General features: G+C 38.7%; 1 long non-coding RNA gene across 1 annotated transcript in view; it reads left to right on the top strand.

Moving 5' to 3' along the window:
- The first annotated feature begins 1,851 nt into the window (after positions 1-1,851).
- Positions 1,852-21,034, top strand: part of LOC130251732 (uncharacterized) — a 50,910-nt gene continuing 31,727 nt past the window's right edge. The window contains exon 1 of the long non-coding RNA XR_008840212.1: positions 1,852-2,033. This is a non-coding gene — a long non-coding RNA (uncharacterized LOC130251732). The remainder of the gene's footprint in view (positions 2,034-21,034) is intronic.

Consider the following 21,034-nt stretch of genomic DNA (forward strand, 5'->3'; position numbering starts at 1 on the left):
GAAGTTGCCATGAAGTTTGTACTAAAGTACTTGTCTGAAACAAGTGGCGGCCATGGATGGTTGTCTCAGCATGTCCACAGGATGCAGAAGTAGTAGCATGAGAAGAGTTCATCCATTCTCTGTAGATGTTTGGGGGGAAGGGTGGGCATAAGAATCTGAGTTCTTGGGCTTTGTGTGGAAATGGACACCTGCTAGCAAAATTCAAGAAAGAGAATACTAACCAGGACGAAAGTATTAGATTTTTAGTTCACTGATTTGATTCATAAACTTCTGTAGAAGTTGAGGTGCTTGTGACAAATCTCTTTGTGCTTGATGGTATTCAATAGAAACATTCGTGGATATAGTTTTTGTAGCTACAAACCAAATTGGTAAAGCTACACCTTTGCATGTAACCTAGAAAATGTATCAAATGGTATGGAATGTCTAATTTCACCATTTGGGTAGACAGCAGAGTATTGAGCAAAGAGAACTCAGCCAGAAGGCTTTTTTCCTATGGATTTCCTAAACTGAAGGAATAGCTGTTTGTAATTTTTGGGCTGAACACAGCTTATTCTTTCAGAAGGGAATGGATTTTGGTCTCAAGTTATCCTCAAAGCACTAGATGACGAGGCAGATTCTTTCACTGGTGTAGCCCTACAGATGTCAGGGCACTCACATTTTCTGGCTAGTTAGCAGGACATCTGTGTCAGCTCAGAAACTCACTGTAAAAACATCCCAACAATTTGTTGGATATTTCTATATGAACTATTTACTCTTGAAAGAGACCTGGAAATCAGGCAACCACAAGGTATGAACCACACCAAAAGTTAATAGTTTTTTCAAGTAGTTCAGGTGACCCCACTTTTAGTGGGGCAATGGACATTTTTCTATAATCTCTTTTAAGGAAAATATTTGATTCAGCTTAATTAATTTTAATGGGTGAGATGGAGAGAACTGGTAGATGATGTGGCAGTGAGTAGTTAAAGGGAGAGTGACTCATCTTGTGGAATCATGACCAGGTACATGAGTATTGCAACCTTCAGCCTGGGTGTTCAGAGAGCAGGATCAGGGGCAAAGAGTAAAAAGTGCTCTTCCCATAGCAAAGATTAGAAATCAGAGACCTTACACAGGTGGGTTAGTAACTGCTTTCAAATACCTTTAACATTTTTATTGGAGAAGCATGGAGGCTATGGTGAGGTAATAGTTTCCTTTAGCTAATGGTGATGTAGACATGCTTTGGAAAAGGGATTGCAGATGGACAGGCTATTTTGTTTTCTAAAGAAAACATGAATTCTCCTGATTTTCTACTGCTAAAATGATCATTTAATGGGTATGGTGATAATTGGTTCTGGCTCTGTTTGTAACTAGTTTAAAACCTGGGCCAAGTATTCATAGGAAATTTTGTCTTATTGAGGGAAATGAAGGACTGCCTTCTGCAGAGTCTGATAGAGTGCAGGGGGTGGGGTGGGTGACAATAAACACAGTGGTGTAGGTGGCAGGAATAGGAACCCAGTCATGAAGCATGTAGCATGGTGTTGTCAGATCAGAGAAACACCCCCTCCACCCTGTATTTCCTTAGAAGAAGGAAACATTCACAGAGTGCATACATCCCTAGTTTACATGTAATAAAAAGGGAAAAGCAGCAAATCTGCTCTCAGTTCATAGAAACTTCCTGAAATAACTTGGGGAATGCTTTGTTCTGAAGTACTTTAAAAATAGAGATCTGAGACAGGAAAGTGTCATGAACTTCTTATCTGATAGAGTGACCAAGGGAAGAAGAAATAGGAAACTTCTGCCAGATCATTCAACTCATTAGAAGAGCCAATGGCATCAATGATATTCTTGTAAGCAGGTGCTGAAATAATGGCCAAACCAAAACAGGATGGGATTAAAGTGGAAGGGTGGTAAACCTTTGGAACAAGCATACACACCCAGGTACAGATGGGGACTTTTTAGCAGGTGATGAGAGAGAGAAGGACATGGGGCTGTGCCACCTGAGGACAAAGGGATCTGAATGAACAGGATATCCTGAAAAAATGAGGAAATCACTACAGGTATGCTCAAAGCCTCTCAAGGGATTATTGGCACAAGTGACATCTCCTGGGTATCCCATATTCTTAAATTTCCTTTTCCCTGAGGCTTCCTTTGAAGATCCCCTTCATTTGTTTCTGGGATAGGGGTTTCTCTGTGCTTCCCATTTTCTCTGTGCTTCCCACAGGACTCTCCTGCCAAGCTGTGCCAGGGGCTGGTGGTGGGATTTCTTTGCAGTGTTAGTGTTGTGCTCTGTGCTGAGAAAGACAAGGGTATCCCTAGTGCTGTGAGCTATGTGTGCAGTCCTGGGAGATGTGATCACTCATCTCAGCTATATCTGGATAGTGTTGGCTCATGTTTCCTATTAATGCAAAGTAATAAAAATATTATTATTACGAAAGTCAGGCTCAATGACAGCCTGAAATAATGAGGGAAAATTCTTGGCTGCCTAACAAAGTCCTTTTCTGAATAGCATAAAAGTAATTTTATTTTTGTTACTGTTTTATTTTGAACACAAAATGTGCCCTGGAAGTAAAGGGAATGTATTTTTTTGCAGTGCTTCAATAACACATGAGCTCAGGAATTCTTTTTCATTTCTAGAAGAAAATCTCAGCTCAGGATTTGGAAAAAAAAACCCGAGAGCAACAGCAGCAGCAGAACCACTCTGAAATAGCACAGAGTCACCTTTGGGATTCCTATGGTGCTTTTGTTGAGTAGTGAGCACCTTGAATTTAATTGACAATCATCAGCCATCTCCCATCCTTTCCCTCAGCTAAGCATGTTCAGTGTGATTCACTGAGAAAAGTTTCAGCCTTTTTCCAGTTTTTTTTCCTTCTCTTTTCCCTGCAGTAAACAAAACCAAGCCCAGGATCAGAGGTGTTGGGCTGGTGTTGCTGTGGCTGGAGGGGGAGCAGCACTGCTAGTGGAGAGCTTCCACAGAAAGTCTGTGTGTGCTGCTCAGGGTGGTCTGCTAGGGCCACATTAAACACAGAGGGAAGCTGGATTATTGCCAGGCGTGGGGCTGGAATAATTCCATTGACTTCAGTCCCGTTTTGGCCGTGCTGCTCTGCAGGAAGAGGTACAAGGTACAGGGTGAGAGTGGCTGTGAAAGGGTGGCAGGGTGGCAACAAGCCTGTTTATATGGCTGGTGTTCTCAGCTGCTCTTGGTCTTCCCTGTGGATGCTTGCCTGAATTAACTCTGTGAAGAGCTGAGCCCAGAATGCTGCCTCACCCCAGTGCCTGGACCAAGCCACTTTTCTTCTTTTAGGAAGACCTAGCCCATCTTGACAAAAAAAAATCACATTTTACTTAACAATAAAAAAAAAAAAAGAAAAAAAAAAATAGACAGAAAAGAAAGGTGGCCCAGCCTGGCTCTACTTAATTTCAAATGTGTGTAACAGGATTTTTTCAGAAACTAAATCCATCTGAAGGGACATTCTCCTCACAATTTCACCTGAAAGTAAGTACCTGCTTCAGGGCTGTAAATGGAGACCTGAGACTGAGGTTGCTGTTCAAGTCAAGACACCAAAACACTGATCTGTATGAATAGGAAGGGTGCAAAATCATTATTAACCAGTTCTCCTATGTGCCAGATTTATGAACTGACCTGTTTCACCTTGGAAAAGAAGAAAAAGGAGTTAAACAAAACAGCATGGAGTGAAGAAAAGACAGAAGCAAACTTCCCTTTCTGTGGCAAATCTCCCAAAGTCCCTTCCCATTAGCAGGATCTCCAATATTCCAGCATGGAGTTACATGTCCCAGTCTGCATCTTTGTCCAGTATTACTCATTTAAGGTAATTGCTCAATCCTGCAGTCCAGCTACTTCACTCTTCCTCTGTCTTCTCCATGGGATTCAGGGTACATTTACCTTCTCAAGGCCATTCCTTGGAGAATGAAAAGCTGTGGAAGTTATTTAATGAACTTAAATAATACTGTTCAGATAATTAACACAATGAAAATGAACATTACTAAGCATTGGATTTCTATGTTATTTCTGCTTGCTCTTGGATGCTGAAGTTCTGTGCAAAATTCAGAATCAGTCTGATGCAAATGTCAGATGTAAAATGGTGCAAAATCACAATATAGTTTCAATAAGTGTAACAGGCTAAATTAATTAGTTTCTTTCCTATTTTACAGCACCAATTTGAGCCTTAGTGGTTCAGATATCAGAATTCCTTCTGATCTGTCTGCATGTGTGTGTCAGGTGTTACTGGAAGGCCATTCCCATGCACTGGGTCAGAAAAAAGGACAGTAAATTTTAGATAGATCAATCTAACACAATGACTAAAATAAGCAGAGATGATGTTTTATATCATTTGTATTTTTCACAATAAAAAAATACAGAGGAAATTGCAAACACATGCAGCAACAAGGCCTTTATGTTCACACAAACCTGTCCTCAGGGTTCAGAGCTGACCTCTCTATGCTGTGCAGAGCTGTATGAAGCTTTAGGTCAATAAATGCTTTCCCAAGTATAAAGAGAAAATACATTCATATTACCAGCATAAAAATCCAAACCTATTCACCAGTTTATTTGGGTAATTAATTGTTAATCTTGCCATCATAAAAGTAATTAATCTAAAGTTTGTCATTGTGTTTGCTTAGAGAAGATTTTGTGCCTAAAATCTCCGAACAAGAATTAAACAAATGGGAAGTTCATCTCCAGGTTGGATTGGGGAGCATGGAAGGAAATACAGTAAGGAAAACAAAAGAATGAATTTTGTGCCTCAGAATTTATTTTAAATTAAAGCATAAAAGCTTGGGAATTGTACACTCAAACAAGTCTCCCACAGGACCCGATTAGCATCTTCAGAAGGAAAAAAAAATAAATCAATTTCTTAGATAATACAGTCAACACATTATAATTAATGCATTTAAATATGTGCATTCCTTAAGGGCAGGTACTATGTTAGCAATTATGGTTTCAGTAATTTTTGCAAAAGAAGCTGCATGTCATTATATAACCTTTTATACCCATGTTATTCTTTCATAAAGGAGCTGGTTATCTTGTTTATGGATTCTTGAGGGAGCAGAGCTGGAAGCATTAAGTATTAATGCAAATGCCTGAAAGTACATCACTGGAAATTCAATCTCTTTCTTTTCCTTTTCATACTATTTCCTTTTTCTAAAACTGGTTTTGCTGCATTCAGAACATTACATATGTTTGTGAAAAAACAACTTTTCATTTACAGAAACTCTAGACTTGTGCTTTTTACTCAGGCAAAACTCCTGACTTAGAATCCTTCTCTCATAACATGTAAATGTCAATAGTAAATATAATAGTATAAAACCAAATTAACTCTTAAAATATTAAGGAAGAGAAAGGATGCCTCATGTTACAGTGTTAAATTTGTATTTAGTGTCTCCTGGCAATTCACAGAACAAAGCAGGAGATGATTAACTCTATTCTCAAATAATTTAATATGGCTCTTCAGTTACTTTAAGCAGAAGCAGAGCTAGAATAAAAGGAATAGGCTTTTGCTTTCCTCTTTCAGTGCCCAGACTCTGAATTACATTAGATACACTGATGACAACTTAGAATTGCATCTGAAATGCTGCAAGTAGAAAAGGCAGGGCGGTGAAAGCTGTTTATACAGAGCAGACACTTTGCAAGTTTACACCAGAGTGAGTTTTATACTCTCAGTGTTTGGATCAGGTTCATGAAGAGGTCATGCCCCTGAGTGATTGCTGTGTGCCCTTCTTTGCCCTGTGCTGCCCATCAATCCAGTCTGCCAGGCAGCGCCCTGGGGGAACACTGAAAACACAGAAATGTCCACGTGCAGGGACAAGCTGGACACCCCCTGGCACAGGGTAAGGGCACAACTCTGCCACTGCTTGAGATTTCCCCAAACACTGTGACAGGTGCTGGCTGAGGAGCTTTGGTGTGGGGCTTGCATGAGACCGTATAAGGAGCCTTCTGTGTAAAATGAGGCCACTGTGTTTTCTGACCTAGTGCAGGGCAACTCAGAACTTACATCAATTTGAATTAATGTAAATAAACGCTCTGCTGGTCAGCTGTTCATCTCCAGAGATCTGTGTAACCCTGAAGATGCACACTAAGGCACTCAGAAAGGAACTGGAGCCTCCTTTCCTTCTCCAGGTCCTTTTGAAATCTTCCTCATCACAGATGCATCTGTAGAGACTGAGAATTTTCACGCCCTGATTGACACTTGCACCACGGTGCTACCTCAAAGGGAGTAAAAAAGCCAAAACCAAATCCCTTTGTCTGTCAGCCAGAAGTTCCAGTTTCTCTTACCTAACTTTAGATGTTCATAAAGTCATCTGAGTCATGCTGTGATCTCTTTATAATCAATGGAAAAACAGAGGAGCTCCAGGAGGGAAATTTATTCCATCCTCATGTAGAAGTCAAAATCTGGTCAGAAGAAACACACCCTAAAGGGCCTATTTTCTTCCATTGACTATAAAGACAAAGATTTGGCTGAGGTGTAGATGTGTTTGCTTTAACTGTGTGAGGTTAAAAGAGGGGAATGCCATCCCAAGTCACTTCAGTGAGCATTGGACCAGGTCTGCTCTGAGCAGTAAGGATGTGCTTTTGGAACCTGTATAATGTGCTCAGATTTGCCCTTTGAATACAATACCACTGTGTAGCTTTAGTGCTCAGCAGCCTTTTGGAAGGAGGGCAATAAAACTGGGACTGCTTCAATGATGCAGAGCAGACTTGGCTTAACCTAAAGGTCAGGAGGACAGACTGTAATTCACTGGTTTCTACTTTGCTGTCTGCTGGTTCAAAGGTTTCAAGGAGGGAGAGATTGTGCATAGTATAATATGCAATGTCCAGTGACCCTCCCAAAAATGTGGAGTCCAAATAAAAAGTTTTGATAATCACTCAAAGATTAAAAATTGTTTTACTCAAATTATTTGGTGAATCCTCATATTCAGGATCAAAGTCCTAAGCTCTTGGACTATTTGAGAACATGAACAAATTAAAAATGTTTAAACATCAGTAAATTTGCTTGTGGGCAGGAGAGATAATGCTTGCAGGATCAGGTTTTTAATTTGAAAAAATAATACTATAACCAAGAAAAAAATAAAGCATTTATACGGATAAAATGATATTGTCTGGTTCACTGGGATGTAAATTCCATTTTACTTACTCAACAACTTCACAAGGCACTGAGGTAGCCATCATAATCAGAACTTCTCTAGATAAATACATAAATGAGAGTTTATCTTATTTACAGTACAGCAATTTTCATCCTGTATATAATAGAATTTTCCTGTATTCTGTGCCTGTAATTGCCTTTTCTCTTTTATAGAATGTAATCAATTACTTTTTATAGTCAGGTACTTCCATTTAAGTGAATTGAAGTTTTATCATTATATTGCGAGTGTTCATCAGAATTTACTTTCCTGCAGGTGAGAGTAATTTCTGGCCTTCCCCAAGAGAGGCTGAAAGCTGATGTCTATTGATTTAGGTGCTTCCCTGAATTCAACCCTTCTTGCATACATCCAAATACTTTTAATCAACCTCTTCCTTTATACCCACAAGCAGCAGTCCTTCACTCTTGGCAGCTGAGTCAGCCCTGGATCCTCTGTTGTGTGGCAGCGACATGCACCAGACTTCAAACATGATTTATTGCAAATATAGTGCTGATAGAATACCAGAGGATGAAAAATTCCCCTGCCAGCCTGGGACTGTATATCATGCTTTAAATGGGATCCAATAGTGTGGCTGTGTGTATATACACACATCTATGTACTTACAGTGCTCCAGAGGGCATGGAAAAACGTCCTCTCAAAGACCAGATTGCTTGGGAGATATATATTTATATAAATCTGCTATAGAGCCTCCTATGAGGATGTGTTCATTGGACATTCATGCTCTTTTCTGTTATCCCACATTGCTCCAAAAATCGAGGGAAGAAGAGAGGCCCTCCATCTATGACTTCTTTCTTCTCTACCTGAAGTGAAGCCTTTTCAAAGCACCTGTCAGAGCTGAGGACACAAGGATTTATGGAGAAGATGAGGAGGAAAGGGGAGTCAAGAGGGTGCCAGCTCACACACCAGCCCTCCAGCAGTGCACACATGTGCCATGGTTGTTTTAGCCTAGTCTGTTTGTTCATATTCTGGTTGTGTCTTCCCATAAATGATGTCTGCCTTATAAATTAATATAATTTTATGTGTCAAGGTTCCTGGAAGGTCTAGGATCAATCCAATAGTCTTTACTTAGCTCTGGTTGCTGGGACTTTACATTTTAATTGTTGCACTAAGTTAATGTTCAAAACTATTGAAAGGCTGTTTTCCTGTGATTATGTTTTAAATATTCAATGGGAATGAGGAAGTGAGAGCTTTTGTTAGTGATCTTCATAAATTTCAGGAGTTTGCTCCCGAAAGTGCGGAGCAGTTTAGTTATAAATGGAGGACTTATTCCCTCATCATAGAAAAATGGATAAAACCCATGTGGAAGTTATAGACTGAGATGTAAGTGCTGATAATTGGCTTGTTTTGTCAGAAAAACAAGGTCCTAACCTGACATTTCTGTTCAATCCTGAAGGATGAGGATATCTGTTTCCTCTAGAGCTGTCCTGTTCCAGTCTTGCTTAAGTGTTCCTTTGCATGTCACAGGAGAAATGTGACACTTGGTGGTTATAACACTCCCTCGTGGCCTTAGAAAGCTGTGAACCTGCTCAGCCATGGGGACAGACCAACAGGGCATGGCACACCTGCTCTGCTCCCTTGGGAATCTTGGTAATGTGCTGCTCTGACTGCCGCAGGGCACTTAGCCTGAGCAAAGAGATCCTGCCATGCTGCAGAACCTGCACTGTCACAGGCAGGCACACAGACAGGGGAAAATGCTAACAAAGCATCCACAGGAACTCCCTGTGCAAGCACTATTGTATGAGAGGACACAGATCATGTGTACATTGGAAGGGAAAGGATCCTGATTATTTAAGAGTTTCCTTTAATTAAATCCAACTTAAATCTTACCTACATAATCTACTGCATCCAGCTTTTTATGGAGGGTGGGAGTTAAAGACAGATCTGCCTGAAGGATTACAAAGCAAGCCAAACATGGGATCTATTTATGTGTAGGAGAGAGTTGCATGGTTTTGTTTTAAAACCATCATTCACCAAAAAAAGAAGTTTTTGAAAAATAGGAGTGCAATGGGCTGTTGCCAGGCTTTGAGACACACTGTGCAGTTCGTGGGCGTTTCTTTTAGGAGATCCCATCTGGAATTTGTACTTCCATTCAAAGCTCAGTGTTCACCAAAATACAGAGCTGAAGACCTCTATATTTGGGCAAAATAATTGTCAGTTCCTTCTACTTTTCTTGGACTCATGTAGTGTCAGTGACTTTTCCCTAAATTGTTGATTATTTTATATTTGTTTGCCAAGTGATTTAAAAACCTTCTCTGGTTTGTGGAAATTCCTAAGTTGCATGCAGTGAGTCTGAAATTCAGCAGTTTCTTTTAATCTTTGTGATCTGATTCATAGGATGGCAGTTCCTTTTCCTAACCAGATATCCAGATTCAATGAACAGAACAGCTGATTAAGCAAATAATCGCAGGCTGTCCAAAAAGAGTGAAAACTGAGCTATTGAGCAAAAGAGATGGCTTGCCTAGGGAACTACAGATACAGATTTCCTTTATAAATATTTCCCTCACTTCACTGTAAATTGAAATATTTTTCATAATGCTTACAGGTTTCAGTTGTAAGTTCCTGAGCCTGACTCTTGTGGCCATTCCACTGATCCCAACAGTTGCTTCCCATTTGGAGAACCCACTGTACACTCTGCCACATTGACCTTTCTCAGTGAGGTGCATGGGCTGGTGTGTGTGTGTGATAAACTCCTGAGCCTAAATTTAGATATTTGAGGAATATTTTGGTGTATCCCCTTAAAAATAGCTGTACTGTACTTGAGAAAGAGAAAATTTGCAGTCCATCTTGGTGCCTGCCTACCTCAGTTTATATCCTGCTTTATTTTATCACTGTCACACTATTGCAGTAAATAACAATCATTTACTCTGGTTATATTAGGGGATTAGATGCTCTGACATTTATTTAACATGTTCCATGTTAATATGCCAGGACTCTGGTCACTGAAAATAGGAATCTGCTGTGTATTCTTTGTACAATCAAACACATCTGCCACATATGTGGCTTTAAGTCCACAATCTTTAATGGCATGTCATTATCCAAGCCTTTCACTTTATTGTGCAGCTTACAAAGGGTCTCTCAAGACACTGCTGTGCCTTTTCCATTGATTTCATTGTAATAGAAGCAGCAGACCATGGGTAAGCTAGCAAGACTTTTGACAGTGCTATTTGCTAGGGGATGTATCTGAAATGCATTTAAAAAATGTTAGGTGGTTTCTTCACGACCAATACAACAGGCAAAATTGGGAATGAATCAAATAATTATAATAATTAAAAGTAGATTTTACTCAGAAATAAAATATTTGCAAGCCCTCTGAAAATGCTCAGCTTTGTGTAAAGCTCTCCTGCTGCCAGATGAGAGTGGTAAGAAAGGAACTTATCCAGGAAAGATGTGGCTGGATCTCATTCCCATTTTTCCAGCAGCCAGCCCTTGGCCCTGCTTTTGCAAAACCTGTAAATTAACACAGGTGCACACTGTTGCTCCAAATAGTGTTATTAAATACATTGTTTACTGGGATCATTAACTACTGCTGTAAAGTACAGAAAAAAATTTCAGCCTGGTTGCAATTTATGCTGTGCCTCTTCAGAGAGTGAAGGAAAACAGTGATCCTTACGTTGACCCTTTGCTTATCCTCATCAATCACAACTGAAAATGAAAACATTTTAACTATCTCTTAACAGTGTCAGGGATCTGTCACCTTCCTTTGACTTCCTTTGTCATCCCTGTCTGTGGGTGATCCTTGTGGGCAGGACCAAAGCTGCCAGAGCAGGGCTGCCTACCTGCCTGCTTTGTCACCAGGCTGTAGACTGGGATAGTGCAGTGTCTGCTCTGTGTGGCTCACTGCCACTTAGAGATAATCACACCTGGGATCATGCAGCCCTGTGAGCTGTGGAAACCTTCACCTATGGCTTGTCTGTGGCTATTTAGCATCCCTGTGCCTGTGCCAATGAAACCTTCCGGGTGGGAGCCCAGGCTCTTCATCAAGAGCACACGGGAGACTTGGCTATTAGGTAACTGTATACATTCATGAGCACCCGGAGACAGAATGAAATATGACAGCACAGGAGAGAGAGCAGAAAGAGTAGACATGCAGGCAGGTTTACTGCCAGGTTTGGGTGACTTATGGCTCCTCTGGTGCCTGGGAGCTTCTGGAAAAGGTCAGAAGGTTCCTCCTATTTTGAAACATGAAACCCTCACTCAGGAAAGGGCTTCTCATAAAGATTGCTGTACAGAGAGCAGGGAAGGTATTTCTGTGAGGATGTGGGAGATAGTGGGGATGGTTTTAGCCACTAAAGTAGAAATATTCCATGGTGTGAAAGGGGCCAGCAACTCTTGTGTCTTACTTCAAGGCAAGGGCTGAGCCATGCAATTGGTGGAATACCTCAGGTGAGCCTCAAAGCCAAAAAGACCAATCAGATGCTTCTGAAAGGCAATGTATATATAGAACTGAGGAGGAGGAATTCCCCTTCATGTAGATAAAAGTGGTGAAAGAAATGCAAGTATAAAACTACAGCTTTGCGACAAATTTTTCAGCTTTATTTCTTTTTTATTTTTATTTCTTGGTTTGCTGATACCAGAAACAAGCTCTGACCTAAAAGAATTCAGGTGATAGTGAAAATATATCAATAATTTTGATTATTGTAGCAATAGGTACAAATTCTTCACACAAAATAATCTCTATTGTGAGACTCAATGTACCGTGAGGAAAATAAATCTGGTTTGTAGGAAATTCTTCTGGATATGAGAAAATATTTTAGGTGATGTGAGACTGACTGCCCTTCTTGCAACAGGCAAAGCTGACAGTTAACTGGAAAGAGATTCTGAGTAAGTTTTGATATTTGGATATCTATTCTTTCTGAAAACACACCTGTGTAAACTTTCTACAATTGCTAGTACTATGAGATCTTTGTTTTTATAGATCAACAACATAAAAAAATTAAACTGAAGAAACCCAAGCTTTTGGTAGAATTTTCATCACTCCTTGGTGCAAATGATTATTGCTTGATTTTACATGTTCTTCTATCCATATTCAGATGTTTTGAATACTCTCATAGACAAAAGAAAATGTCCTAGGCAATCTCTTCATAAATTTCATGCAAATACTTGGCACAGTTTTTTCTTTATTTGCCTGCTATTCAAATTCTAATTTTTTTGTGAAGAGGTGGAATTTGAGGAAGGAGGAAAAGGATCTGGTTGTATATTGTGTTATCTCTATACCAGCTTAGGAAGGGACACATTGTTATGGGATAGGAAGAGACCATACAGCACAGTACTGTAATGGTAACAGAACAACAGAAATAATAGCAATAGCACTGTCACCACAGCTGAAGTCCTGCCCTACCTGTATTTGTTGTACAAAAGAGCAGAACAATTTTGTCCTGGAGCACACAATCTCCAGAAACTTGTGGAAAAGAAAGGGGAGACAGTAATTACATCTCTAACATATCAATTGCTACCTGGACTTGCAAAAACTTAGAGTGTAACTTTTTGCATCTGCTCCCTGTGGAGAAATTAGTTTTAATTAAATAAAACCCCATGGTGTTCTCAGGGACTTTTCATTATTTGCCTCATTTTAGGGGTAAATTTGACTCATACACAGGTAAAAGCAGTACAGTAATAATTTGCATGAATCAAAGAAAGAGGAAAAAAAAAAAAAAAAGAGAAAATTAAATTACACTTTCTATATAAAAAAAATCAAGAAAAAGGAAAGGTTGTAATTTAGCTCAGTTAAATCAAAGATAGTAGAAAATATAGTACTGTACTTCATAAAAGTAATTAATTTAAGTAGTATAAAACTCCCCAAAATAAGCACTAACATATATTTGTAAAAACATGATCCTAAGCATTTAATGAAAGGAAACCCTTCATAAAGCCATTAGAGCTCTCCTTTTTAAAGCCTCTTTATGGTTTGTTAGTGGGACTTGTTTACAAATAAAAAAATGCAGGGGACAAAACCATACTGATATTAAGAAATATCCAACCAGTTAAGCACATACTTATCTTTCAGCACACAGGACAGCCATTCATTCATATTTGGTAAAGCACTTTGGCATGTGTTTACTTTCACATATGTGATATATCAGCTATATTTGTCATGTGGGGATACACTTTGAGCTTAAATTTAAAAAATGCATTGAAAGTTAATCATGTGCTTAATGTTTTGTGGAAGTGAGGCCAGTTCACAAGAGAAGCTTTGTCTGCTGCAATATTGAAATGCTTTTGTTGGATACAAGAAGAAAGGAAAGATATTGGAAAAACCCTCTCACTTGCTGAGGGCTTTTGGAAAGTGTTTGAAAGGGTGGAGTGGAATAACCACTTGCTGTTTAGATGATATAAACTTGGGCATGGGGATACATAAATCCTGAAGATTCAAGGTACAGTGAGCTGTATTTCAGGAGGATTTCCTTTGCATTAAAGCCAAGAATGTTAACACTAACTTTTATTATTTGCTGTCCTAAATGAAACTTCCAAATAAGTGCTTAGGTTAAATGAAGACACCATGGCTGAAAAATAACTGCCACTGGACATAAAATACCTGAATATGAAGATACATAATTGTATTTCCAGTAAAGCTAAATATTTTTACAAATTTAGTACATTTAGACAGACTGTTTGAATAGTTCTACAGATTTAAAATGTGACGGGGTAAGCATGTAGTACCAGAAATTCTTATTTCAGTCTCCTAAAAATTGCCTAGAATTATAGTTTCATTTACAAAACCCAAACTTTCTAAAATCACCTTAGAGTGACTACAGCTAGGTAAAATGTATATTTGTATATTCTTTTTTTTATACTCTCTTCAGGGACAGAGGATCACTAAAATCTTTTTATCTCAAATAACTGTAACTTACATTTTGGAAATAATTTTTCAAACTTAGCTTTTAGAAACATTTCCTATAACATTGTCTCAGTCTTTCCAAAACCACTAAAATTTTTCATATGTTCCATGGTGGTTTACTAAACCAGGTAATTAGATGTTTCCTCTGTGGTGCATTAACTACTGTTATTTAACCAGTTAAATAAAAATTAAGGAAAATAAAAAGAAGTCTGGCTTCGTGAATCAAACTAGCAGCTTGCCTAATAATAATAATAATAATAATAATAATAATAATAATAATAATAATAGTCATCGTCATCATCTTCATCATCATCATCATCATCTTCATCATCATCATCACAGTAGCAATTTTGCCTGATATCTCTAAATATATAAGATTTATGATGAATGTTACAATGGTTTATATCACTGTTTTTCTGGAGTGTGAGACAACCTAAATCACCATTAGAGATTTGATCACCTGATCACCTGTGGTGACAGTGTGTAACCTGTCCCCTAATACACCATGTGTGTATTCAACCACTGCAGTTTCTAAGGTCATAACATAAAAATTTGTATATTTTTTAGTCAAACTGGAGATGGCAGAAAGTTATGAGGAGAGCATCTTAGAATCATAGAGTCATTTTGGTTGGAAATCAAATCTAACCACCAACCCAGCACTGCCAAGTCCACCACAAGATGATGTCCCCAAGTGCCACATCTACACATCTTTTAAATGCCCCCAGGGATGGAGAGTCAACCACTTCCCTGGGCAGCCTGTTCCAGTGCTTAACAACCCTTTCTGTGGAGAAATATTGATAAATATTCAATCTTTACCTCCCCTGACACAACTTAAGGCAGGTCTCCTGTCCCAAGTGGTGGGGCCATTTTCAGCTTCTCCCCTTGCTCTCCGCAGCCACTTTAGCTCAGGAGACTTTGAGGTCTGTCAGCAGATATGCCTCAAAAATACTTAATGTACATTTAGGGAGGCACACAGAGAGGATTTCCTACTTGTTTTCTGATGAGCTGTGAGGACATCTGAAGGCTGAAAAATGCCAGTGTGAGCTGGCTGCATAAGGCTTTTCTTACTGCCAGACTCCAGTGACTTCTGTGGAGAGTGTTGTGCTCCAAACTCACACATTTCTCTCTAAATGGACACGGCACTCCCTTCCTGTGTTCATGAAAAGGCTTCCAAAGGACAATTAACAGATTCTTTCCTGTGCTCTGGTGCTCCCAAGAACATTCCCAGCTACCACTCTGCTGGAATGTGCAGCTCTGCAGGAAGGTAAAGGCAGGAGTTTTCCATGCCCAACACCCCACAACAGAGTTGTTTGCCCATTTAGTGACATTTAAAAGACCTATAAGAGCATATTTTAACTAAACTTTCCCAATTTTTCCATGTGTTTATCCAAAGCTAAAGACTTTTTTGTTTCTAATTCTGCATGCAAAATAGCTTTATTGACAGGTCGTGAGTAGCCACCTGCTATTTAGACTATTGCCTTTCAGCATAGCACCTGCATAAGTGCACAAACCTGATCAAAGTGCTGAAAGGAAGCAATACCACAAGTGGCCAAAGATGTGTGCCAGTGTTGTGCAGGAGACACACACTCTCAGGATCAGGTTATGTCTCCTCAGGCCACAGTGTAAGAAGAAGGCACGAGGAGTGTCTTCATGATAAATATATACATGTGGAAGGAAGAGCCCAGATTCCAGTTTCTTAACTGCACTGCTGAAAGTCACACTTTGTACTCATCTCAGTCAGTGCAAAGTGCTTATCCTAGATGACTTCTAGATCTACTGGCAGAGCTGGCCTCTCCTGAAGGAAATGGTGGGTGTTGGCAGGACCAAAATGTCACCCCTTCTTTATCTGAAACATCCTGTTCCTGTTGCCTTGGCAGCAGAGGCTGGGTGTGTGCCTGCATCCCACTATATCTCGTCTTTTTTGTGTCTAGCATGCAAATAGGTTAGGCAAAAGAGGGCCCTGTGTGAGGGCAGCCCTGAAATGTTATTGGCTGGGACAGGGTGAATAAAGTGCAGAAACATTAAAGCCTCCAGAAGATACATCCTGATATTGAGGGCTGCCCTTCTGCAGAACAATCTTCATAATGAATGGCAAAAGCTTAAATGCTTTGGTCATTTAAAACTAAATTTAATAACAAATTGTGGGCAGACACTTAATTTTTGATTAATTTTAGAGTGTTGTGTCTTTGAAAAAGATGACCTAGCTGGTGTTCACTCTATGGGGTTATTGAATTCTTTGGGATGTTGTAGATAGTTTCAGTCTGTACTGCGACTTTTGAAACTAAATGTTACCAAGCTCACCTCTATTTGGTACTTGCCTGCACTGAGCAAACATGGAAAAGTTAGTTTCTCAGCAAAGAGCACCACTGATCAAAAGCATTTATTAAAGTTTGCATCAAACAGGAAAGAAATAAGAAAAATTCAATAGTTTTTTCTTATACCACTTCTTTGCATAAAACCCAAATATTTGTGCAGACAGGAGTGGCATAAAATAATATAGAATTTCATTTACTTTGTTGAGGATTGAGTGCCATGTAATAGAAAGATTTTCAAAGGATGAAGGTTAAAAACATTGAAGTAGAGGAACTAATTGTAAGCCATTGCATTTTTTAAAAAAAAAATTGATTTTTCATCCAAGTGACAGCAGACTTAACTTCACAGCTGGATACACAGGGAATATGCAAACTTTATCTGTCCATTAACAGTGTTGAACTGGGAAACTACAACTGTCAAATTACTTAAAATTAAGGCAGCAAAAGAACAACTTAATCAAACACAGAGCAACATACCAGTTTAGCTATTCAACACAATTTTGTGTTAAATATGCGCTACTGGGCCTGATTCCATTTTTAGACATGTCTAAAGGGACACAAGAGAACATCTGAAATTTCCATGATGAACTACAGATAATAAAAAGATGAGTTTGCTAGTAGGATTGAGCAACACCTTAGCTTTTACTTGGTACTCAGAAAATAATGAAAGTGGGCCTCATAATTAGAAAGGAAAAATCCAGCAATGAACCACCCTAAGACCTGAATATGCTGTTTATATTGCTAAAAAATAGTGGGAAGATTTTCTGCACTAGACTATTACTTTATTTCCTTGAATAGAAAGTATTTAGAATGCAATCAGTACGTTCTGAAGAGAAGGCAGTACAATCCCACTTCGAGAGGCATCAAATAATAGTTTAAAAGGATTGATGAAATTAAAATGCATTGTTTTAGAAATACAATCTAGGCTACCTGAGAGCAGCAGGACTATCCATGCCTGGATGCTCCACACCTTCATCAGCACTGCTTGTGAATCTAATCTTGTATCTAACATCCAGATGAACATTGTAGATAATCCTTGGAGTCCATCTTGTTCCTGGAAAAATGGCAATATTTTGGTTCAGAATAACATAGATATCCTCCAAATAGTCTGATAAGGGAAGAAATGGCTTTCACTTAGGCTCCTGCAGAAGGTGTAAAGACAGAACTGACAGGACAGAAATGGGAGGGATGCAGGGCATAGGTGTCCCAAAGCAAAATTTGCTTTATGCCTAGAGAGCCTCTGGCTTGCCTGTGAGGTGGAAGCTGACCTCAGGAGCTGTGGTTTTTGGCATTGTTCTCACTGAGCAGCAGCTACATCAATTCAGTTCCATACAAACAATTTACTCCCAAGCTGGGGACACACCTGCCAAGATTTAGCCTGATGTGAATAAAAATGGCCACATTATAAAACACTCAAACAGACAGGTCTTAATGGGAGAGCTGAAAGACCCTGTGACCATTCAGTGCAACTTCCCAGTTGGGTGCCACTCTTAAACAGTGAGAGAAAACAGGCCTTTGGAAAAAAACCCCATATTTATAAAAAAAAGTTAATTATAAAGGCACATGATGTAATGTCAGTGCCTTTGGAATGCAGAAAGTCAGATTTTATTCTCTTTTCAGGGGTTTTAAGAAAGGCACCCAAGAGACAGGATTGAACAGAACTCTCTGGAGGTTAAAATAAACAGCACAACTGTTATACTGAGACCTAGATTATACACTTGCACTGCTTATGAATTTCAAGGAAAGTAAGTTCTATTGTGTGTTATTGTGAAAATGTTCAGTTTCTAGTCAAGGAGAGTAGTGAGATATCAGACAGCTGCAGCTTTCCAAGTAGCTCACCTACAACTGAAATAAGGGTTTCTTACTTCTACTTTGGTAATTAAAATAAAGATTTATACATTCACTCTCTGATCAGTGACAGCCACATTTTTAACATGAATGCAAATGTAAATGTTCTCTGGTTTTCCCATGAAAAAATTTTCTATTGGAACATAAAATTTATGTAGCAAGTCTTACTGTAAAATAGTATATGAAAAATAAATTGTTTCAATTCTATTTGAAAAATTTTATTTCCCAAAGTGTGAACTTCTATTGGATTATCATTTGTACAAATTGAATTTACATTCTTCTACAATAATTAATTTGGCAACCTCATGTACTGTTTATAGTTTTCTTATATGCAGCATTATGAGCAAATGTTAAAAAACACAAGAAGTTTTCAGCTATAAACCCTGTTTTATTAGACTAATAAATTATTAAGAGTGATTCATCTGTGCAGTTCCTACTTTCTTTTTTTGGCTTCCACCCAAATGCATACTTTTGAAAGTGTGATCAGAAACCTTTTTATCTGGTTTAATCTGGCTAAGGAGAAAATCAAATTTGTCACTGTACACCTCTCAGCAAAGAAAAAAATTCCACAAACCACCAAATAATTCTTTAACAAAATCCCTAGTCAACCACTTTGCAACAGGTTACTTGTCTGATATCATATAGAGACCTCCCTGTGTGCTTCTTGGAAAAATGAAATCAGCATGGCTAAAAAAGAAACAGGGTAACTGTAAATTTTGAGATGCCTTGTGAGAAAAGTTCTACTAGCAAGATACTGTCAGTTCTTTATAGACCCCAGAGTCTTATCTGAGCATGGAAAATAAAATTTTGGATGGCCTTAATGTGTAAGTTAATAGATAGGAGAAAAAAATACTGCTAATTGTGCTCAGATGTTCAAAGGTGTAATAACTAGCTGCTATTCACTGAATAATCACTGAAGCTACAAGAGGCAACATTTTATTAGACTTGATTTAGGTAAGCAGTGAGAGAATTTGTAGAAGAAATGACATTATAGAAAATAACCGTGGACCGAGTGAACACGAACTAATCCCATTTGAGACACAAATAGGACAGCTAAGACTAATAAATTGAAAAGCTTAAGTCTGATTAAATGTGGCAGATAATTTTAATGAGACTGGGCTGGAGAATATAAAGCCTCAATGCAGAGAAGGGTCACAAAGCTGTTTGTATCATTAAGAGTTTGTATCAGAAGTGACATGGAAAGATTTTTCAAAAGAAATACTGGATATAAACAGATAAATAACTACCTTATTGATATGGAGCCTGGGCAGTCAGGCAGCCTCTAAGAAACAGAAAAATTTTGTGGTGGGTGAAGAGAGCTGTGTGTTGTAAGTGAAAAATCGTAGTGCTGAGGTGAGAATTGCTAAGTCAAGCTGACTCATAACTCAGAAAGAACACTCAAAAAAAGGCATGAAGTTCTTCAGCTGCATATTTTTAAAGAAAATAGTGTAAGAGAAGGTGGAGTGGATACAGATTTAGAATAGGCAGGTATTACTCAAAACTCAAATAAATACTGCAGCTTCTTTTCCATAGATGAAACGAGGCTGCACACAGAGTTAAAGACAAGACTGATAGCAGGAATACATCTGGCAATGGATCATTGAGGCAAACTTGTAAAACTGCAAGAGGTTCCTTTAGTCAACAAGAGATAAATGCCTTCCCAGGATTTTGGCAGAACCTTCGCATGAATTCGCTTTTCCGACTGTATATTTCTTCTAGAAAATTATAAAAATGTGTTAATACCATGAAGTTGAGTATTACCAAAGATAATATGTGCATTTAAGAAGAGGGGAAAGAAGGCAAGGTGCTGGCAAACCCATTTTTGTGTGCATGGATGAGATCTTTTGTGGAAATGTTTAATCTTGCTGATGCCTTTCAGCTCTGCTGGGTAGAGCCAGAGGTAATTCAACTTTGCTGTCTACTGAGGGCATGAAGGGACTCAAGTGTTCTATCTCTTTACAATAAATAAATACTCTACAAGATGAAATTTTAATACTGCTTTAATAAATGTTGAGGGCTTTTGTGGCAATCAATACTAGTTTAACAAAAACTATTGTACAGGTGACCAAAAGAAAAGCCAGGGTATCCATAGGGAAAAGGAAAGAGGTTTGGCTAATTTCTCAAAGCTGGGAGAAAATTCTCAGAAGGCTCAATAAATACAGAAAGGCATTAATCTGAAAAACAGGACATGAATAAAAAAGTTTTCAGTTTCCCAAAGGAGGTCAGAGAGGGTTAATCCCTATGAGATTCTTTGACCCCTCCATTTTTATATATTTCTCAAGCAGGAGCTGAATTTTACATGAATGATGAAATCATCCAAGGTAAAACTAATAGTGGTAATAAAAGGATCCCACAAGGCCTGAAACTTTATGTTTTGGAGCAGAAGGAAATCTCTGATTTGGGAGCAAGGAAGAAGATTTCCTGTCTGCAGACATGGGCCATTGCAAAGGGGCTCTTGCACTGTTTTCTACAGCCTTGGCTCCCTTGAGTAGGAGATTGCAGTGGGAGGGTTTGTGGTGACCTGGAGTGTCCATGAGTGGATATTGGCTTGCCCTGGCTCTGTGCCTGCTCTGTGGGGCCACGTTTGTCACCGGGTCACATCAAACCCAACAGCCCAGAGCAGGAGGCAAGGAAAACTTAAATCACTCTACCCTGTAAATGGGTTAATTGTATTATTATTATTTTTTTTACTTTGAGTTAGGATTAAAAACATAAAGGAAATTAATTTTTTCCTGTTCAGACTTGGTTGTTTATTACATATTATTTGGAGTATAGAGAGTTTTGTAACACTTTTAGCTATTAGTTAAAAGGGAGTAAAATGGAGGTGAATTTAGTTAGTTAAAAGGTCTTTTAAAGATAAATAGTTTAATAAAGAACTAAACCTATATTATTTATACTTTTGACATAA

Source organism: Oenanthe melanoleuca, chromosome 3, assembly GCF_029582105.1.
Source record: "Oenanthe melanoleuca isolate GR-GAL-2019-014 chromosome 3, OMel1.0, whole genome shotgun sequence".
In the NCBI taxonomy this organism is placed as follows: Eukaryota; Metazoa; Chordata; class Aves; order Passeriformes; family Muscicapidae; genus Oenanthe; species Oenanthe melanoleuca.